Source organism: Bactrocera latifrons, unplaced genomic scaffold (genome assembly GCF_001853355.1).
Source record: "Bactrocera latifrons isolate USDA-ARS-PBARC rearing strain unplaced genomic scaffold, ASM185335v1 scaffold_99, whole genome shotgun sequence".
In the NCBI taxonomy this organism is placed as follows: domain Eukaryota; kingdom Metazoa; phylum Arthropoda; class Insecta; order Diptera; family Tephritidae; genus Bactrocera; species Bactrocera latifrons.
Genome location: NW_017537700.1, coordinates 1145431 through 1152313, shown reverse-complemented (window position 1 = coordinate 1152313; position 6883 = coordinate 1145431).

The window sequence follows — 6883 nt, the reverse complement described above, 5'->3', positions numbered from 1 at the left end:
TGGTAAATCAAATAAAGGATCGGTTGTCATTTCCATCGCAGTTTCTGTAACATCACTTGAAGAGCTAGTCGATTCTGGTATTTCTTCGAGACTCCAAGATTCTGGTGCTTTTGGAATAGTCAGTTGTCCACTGTGTTTGACAGGTCTTAAAGCTGATGCAAAATTACAGTACTTAACCGTATGTTTAGACTTCGGTCCAATTCCTTTAATATTCGTGAGGTAAACATAGCGGTCTGTAACATGGTCTTTAAGTTCACTCCAAACGATTGGCACTCCCAATACACTTGTGTCAATGTTTTTTCTTATCCTCGAAACAGTTGCTAAAGTAAAAAATTTGCATAGCGATTCGCGTTTAATGTCTTCAATTGACTCAAAGTGGTTTTTCCGGAGCGGTCGTTTGAGTTTGCTGAACAGTCAGATGTCACAAGGATCTAAATTAGGCGAATACTGTGCTCGCGGTGTATTATCGTCGACGGTGTATTATCGTTGAGCAAACACCGAGAGTTTTCAGCCCATAATTTCGGCTTTTTTTTAGGAATAGCTTCGCGCAAACGACGCCTAACACGATAATACATATATGATAGAGAAAAGCCTAGTGGAAAGTTAACCCCATTATATCCACTTTTAGGACCAACACACATTATTACCAGAAACAACGTTCTCAACGCTTCATTGTTTAAAGATTTATCGCTATTTGCCATAAAAGTTCAGCCATAGGCATTAAGGTTCACATATTCGGTATCTGGTGGCGTGCCATATTACGATACGATCTATTTGTACAAAGTTTTTTTTCCAAAAACTGCATTATAGTTTGATTTGTATACTGTAAAGTGAAGGAATCAGATGAGGTCTAAAATTTTTTAATATGGAAAGTAGACGTGGTTGTATACCGATTTCGTATATTTTTACGATACAAGATAAAGAGGTCAGGAGAGTACTCATGTAGTAATTTAAAATTTGAAATTTTTTAAGTAGTTCCTGTATTATTTTTTAACCTCAATCAAACTAAAGTGRGCAGCCTAACAGAAAGTGCTCGCCTTGCTCCACACAAATTTATTGGTAGAAGTGGATGAAGGCTTTCATGAAGAATTTTGCAATTTTCAGAAAAAGTACATAGGTTTAAGCAGTTAATAAWGAAAACATTGATAATCAAACACTCTTTAACTCTCAAGGCTAGCGCACAGCTATCTCAAGGCYAGTATTGCCGGTCTGCTACCGGAGCTAATGCTCATCTCTCTGGAGCAGGCTGCACTTCAGAGCAGATCATCTGCTGTTACTTTGCAGCTAACTCACTGAACATTCAAGTAGTCTGGTAGCCAAAAACTAGCTTCATAAAAACAATGCCATGTTTCGTCACAGAATAATTAAAATCATTAAGTATAATTACTAGTACGTGAATAACCCGCAACACTAATTATTTATACTATATATTTATTTTATATGAGCCCCTTTCATGTTACGACGACCATGTGTGATTTAAGAAATTTTGGTTAGAAACCGAGAGAACTACAATAAGTCGTTAAAGTGTGGAAAATTTAGTGCATTTTATTCAAATTAATTTCTAAWGAAATTTTCTAGTTCCAGAAATCAAGAAACAATAAAAACAAGTAATTAGAGTGGAACCGAACATTTTGTAAGCTTGCRACTTGCAAAAACCAAAGCTAGCGGAATACCTTAAGGTGTAAAAAATCAGCCAAAAGATTGGAATTCAAGCAATTTTATGTATGTATGTATCCATATACTATATAAAACTTATACATTGAGCGTCATATTTCGACAAAACCTTATGTATAATCATGCCACATACTAAAAAATGTTTTCTGGGWTTCATTAAGGTATCTCACATACAATCACCTATCATATGGACTAAAGTCAACCGAAAGTTCGAACATCTGTATTTTAGGTACATATAAAAGAGCTAATACTTCCCACCCGTTTTAACAATTTTTTTACCCATATCCAAACTATGATCAGGAAAGAATTTTCTCTGTGCATTTCAATTATATATGTATCTCACATATTGACCGATATTTTCGTCAAAAGTCATCCATGGGTATTGAAGTCCACATATTCGGTACATAGGGACTTGAACAGTGTTAGGTCGTTTTGGACAATTTTGAATCATAAGGTGGCACGCACTAAAGATATTATTCGTGCAAGGTTTTATRMCGTTATATTAATTTCTTATTGATTTGTGTACTGGAAACTGAAAGAATCAAAATGTTGGTATTGCAATCAAAATGTTTAAGTGGTTTTGGTTGATGTGGAGGGTTGCAAATTAAATTTTAAAAACTAAATATGTAAAAAAACAGCCTTTTTCAATAATTTTTTTTTTTCCTCATACAAAAAATTAAATATTTTATTTTTATAAACATACACTATTAGCAAAGAAGTTCTGAAATGTTTGGAATCAAATATTTTCAACTCAGCCATTGCGACGCYRTTTCCGGTGACCCCTCTGAAARAAGAYRCATACGCATACGCAGGATRACTCCTTGCAGGATCATCTAAAGGGAAAAAATAYGTGTTTCAGTAAAACCTTAAAATAGAACTTAGACGAAGGAAAACACTTAAAACTTGGATTTTTGGCGGAGATTTTTACAATAAAAACAAAWTTTCTTTTAAACCGGTTTTACTTATAACCTCTTAGGCAAAGTTGTTCAGAATAATCCGTAGAACCACTTCCGCATACACCATTTTATACAAAAAATTTACCCACTCAAACAAGCATATAAACCTATGTCAAAGATTTCCCATCTGTTACAAAATGCGAGAATGTCGATTATAAAATTCCTTACACCCTGTACATATTAACTTAAGATTGAACCGCTTTTGTAAGTATTGCCTTTGTAATAGTATGCAATTGTAGGTGTGTTAGTCAAACACAACTGAGCTTAACAAGCCAGCAGCCCAACGTCCCAACGCAATGCCAGTTTTGTGTCTTAAGTCTTTAGTTTTCTCCAGCTTAGCAGGCATTCAATACAAATTTTTCAACTTTTATTTTTCTTAGTTATTATATTTATATACTTCGAGCAAGCATCTCAGCAATTTTTCAAAGCTGCGCTTTTCTTCTCTTTTTAATCCACYATTCGTTGGCGTTTTTCTGTGAACGCAATAAAAAGCCTCCTGCGGCTTCGGCARCGTGCAACATTTTCATTTTCAACAWTGCGCGCTGCAACATTTACAACTTCGGCCCAGCTAAACAAATTTGTTTTTTGCTTTTTTACTTTTTTGTTGTAAAATATTTATGTTAYTTGAAACTATTAAGGCTTTTTCCATGCCTACAATTGATTTTGTCTTCGCATTTGTTTACTTTTCATAAAGGCGAATGGTCTGACAATCCGCCGGCATAGCTGAGAGAAGTGTAATTTTCAGTTATTTATCTCAAACATAAATATTGATGTACTGAGTACTCTATATGAGCTTGTGCTTTGCCTTTTGATTCACGATAAATTATAATTATGATATAGAATGAAGATATATTAAATAAATTAAATAGTTAGACCATAACGCTATTTGAGATAAGAACTTAATGGAGGGAAAATGTATGTTTATATTTTTTATTTCAAGGGACAAAAAACAGCATACTTCCCAAAATGTAATTTTAGTACAGAAGTTATATAATTTTCTAATAGGTGCCAAAAATTTTTAAATTGAAGAAATACATATTTTGTAGACTCTTAAGATGCTCAGCAGATCCTACTATTCCTTTATTCATTTATAAATATGTCATTAAAATAATACAAATAACAAAGGTCACACGAACTATATTTAAAATATGCTGCTGAAGCAAAGTATATTCCAATAAACGAGTAGAAAGTTTCTTAAAGGCCGTTTCCTCAATGTCTAAGTAGCAGCCGTTCACAGATGCCTTGGACAACAATCAGTGCCAAATTTCGTGAATAAGAAAAGAGTTTTCTACATGTACAAGGATTTGAGTTTGATTAGATCGATATCTCAAAAATGGCTACATCAGGCCATCATGTTGATCATAAAGCGTGATTTCCAGGCTCCCTCCTTTTTCAAAGAAAAAACACAGAAACTTCAAAATTAGTGGAGAATAATTATTATCCTAGATGTTTTATTTGTTGAGTCCAATTTCGATGACACGTTCGAGCATTTCGAATGGTAGCTGATGAATAACACGCGTGATGTTTTGGCTTCACAGACTGAATCAAASCGAGAAAGTCCGCTTTACATATCCTCATAAGAAAAAGTCTAAAAAACATGAAATTATCTGCTTACCAAGTGTTCACGCAATAAATCCATTGATTGAAGCGATGTGTGAGAAGTGGCGCGGTCTTGTTGAAACGAAATGTCGCTGAGATGGTCGGTTATCAAACTATGCCATATGCCAAAATTTTTTGGCAGATAATTAAAGGTGAATATTTAATTTAATTTATTAATAATAATCTCCGTAAGCCTTTGCTCTTATTACAATAAAATTKGAAGTTAGAGGTAATAGGTGAGTACCAACTTACTAAAATGGACCTATGTAAAACCTTTCATTCTCAAATTCATATATGGACCACCCTTATGATTGATGGCAACTTATACATCAGAAGCCTAAGGGTGGCTGGTGGTTTGCTACTTCATAAAGTTTTCTCCCAACGTCTATATAAAATAAGAACACAGCAATTCCAAGAGTAAGGTAAATTTAAAATTTTAACTAAAAAAAATCAAGTAAGTAAAGTTATGATGATTTCCTCAGATATTTAAATACTATCTAGATAGAGTCTGGATCCCGGGGCATTACGCAATCTTTTCTAAACTTATCGACTTCAAACTAGTCTTTTAGAGGGACTCCATTTTAGATATGCTTATGACTCTGAGACTATTTACCTTTAGAGTTTGGGATTTTCTAAGTTACTTAGTAAATAAGAAAAATATATTTAGTGTTTGTTTAAAAATATATTTAGTGTTTGTTTATTAAATGTGGTTATGTTTAACGCGATAAAAAAGCTTAATCACTATTATTGCCAATGTTTTTATTCTAACACAGTAAGCTGAATCGGTAATGATTGTGTTTTATCTGCGTAATAACCAATCAGTGACATTATAATAACTCTCTAACTTTATTGATGCCTCTGATCAATTGTCCAAACTCTCCTTCTCACACTTACAAGTGTTGCCACTATAAGAATATTTACAACTCGGAGAGCAACAAATCGACCACTATCTCTTCACCATACCTGATAGCAGGTGACTTCAGTAAGTAAATTCGATTAATTCGAACTCATGTTCCTCGTTCATGGACATAGAGACTTRCATACATACACACATATATCTTCTTACCTATCATGAGTTGTCACATTTTTGTGAATCGATGTGTTYGTTCGTGACATATAATTAGGTGTCTCTGTTTGTTAATTTAAGTGTCGTTGTTCGAAACGCCCTTTGAACTAAAAAAGCCTACAACCGAACKATCAATCGTCCCTTAACCAAACTCCTAGTGTACCTGTCCATCAAGCACATTTCCATTTCAAAGGTAGAGTTGCCGCAGTTTTCATTGCAAGCATTTACATACACACTACCTTTACACTTAAATAAATGGTATACCCTGTATGGAACTGGTACTCTTAATATTAATGAAAGTTACAGAAAGAAGAATTTAAAAATTTCAAGCTTTGGTGTCAATTAGAGATACCAAGTGTAGCCTGGTCTTGCTCCAACTGATCTTTCTGATGCAGTGGAGGTCTTCCTCTTAATCTGCTTCCCCCAGCGGGTACCATGTCTTCATCCATTCGGTATTCGTTGAACTCTGTCAATGTCGTCGTATATCTCATACAGCTCATCGTTTCATCTACTGCGCTATTCGCCATTGCAAAAGGACCATAAATCTTCCGCAGAACCTTTCTCGTTATAGCCAATGATATCAATATCATCGACATACGACAGCAGTTGTCTATTATTATAGAAGATTTTTCCTTCTCAGCTTTGCAGCTCGAATTATTTTTTCCAGTGGTAGATTGAAGAAGTCAAACTATAGAAAGTCGCCTTGTCTGAAACCTCGTTTGATACCGACCGKCACGGAGAGATTCTTCCCCATCCGGACAGAGCTTTTGGTATTGATCAACGTCAGTTTACAGAGYCATATTAGTTTTGGGGTGATATCAAATTCAGACATCGCAGCATAAAGACGGCTCCTTTTCATGCTGTCAAAAGCAGCTTTTAAATCGACGAAGATTTGGGGTGTTTCGATCCTCTTTTCACAAGTCTTTCCCAAAATTTGACACATGGTGAACATGTGATGAGTTTTTKATTTTCCTYACCTTAAGTCACASTGATAAGGTCCATTCTGTTTGTTGATGATGAGCTTTAATTTTTCACACGATACACTCGATAGAACTATCTGCGATGTTGAGGAGGCTTATTCTACGGTAGTTGGTGCGATGGATGGGACAAAGGCTGAAGCAAGTAGGTGCTTATGTTCGTTTRCTACAGTGGCCATATAAAGRAGCGCAAATTCAATGTGGGACTGGTGGTTGGAGAGAGACTCCGCTTTCGAGTTCTAGCTTTCAGCCCGGTGAATGAACGTCTGGCCGCATCAAAGCGAAGTTTTTCAACATATCACACGGCCCGATGTGACAAAAAATTTCCTCTACTTTGGTAATTTTAACTCCAGAGTGGGCAAAAAACGTATGTTGGCACAACGATCGGTAAATTTAGCTTCCATGAGGAATGACCCACTTTTCCGGGGCCCGAAACATGGTTATCTTCTAGATTTCAGCMTTGSAAAATTRACCAAGGATCGAAMAGCYACSAASCAGATCGATCATGTCGTGATAGACGAAAGACACGTCTCCAGTGTTTTAGGTACCTATAGATACGCACCCCCCTCTGTGCAGTAAAAAAAGGACGTAAACAAAAACAAGGAAGGAAG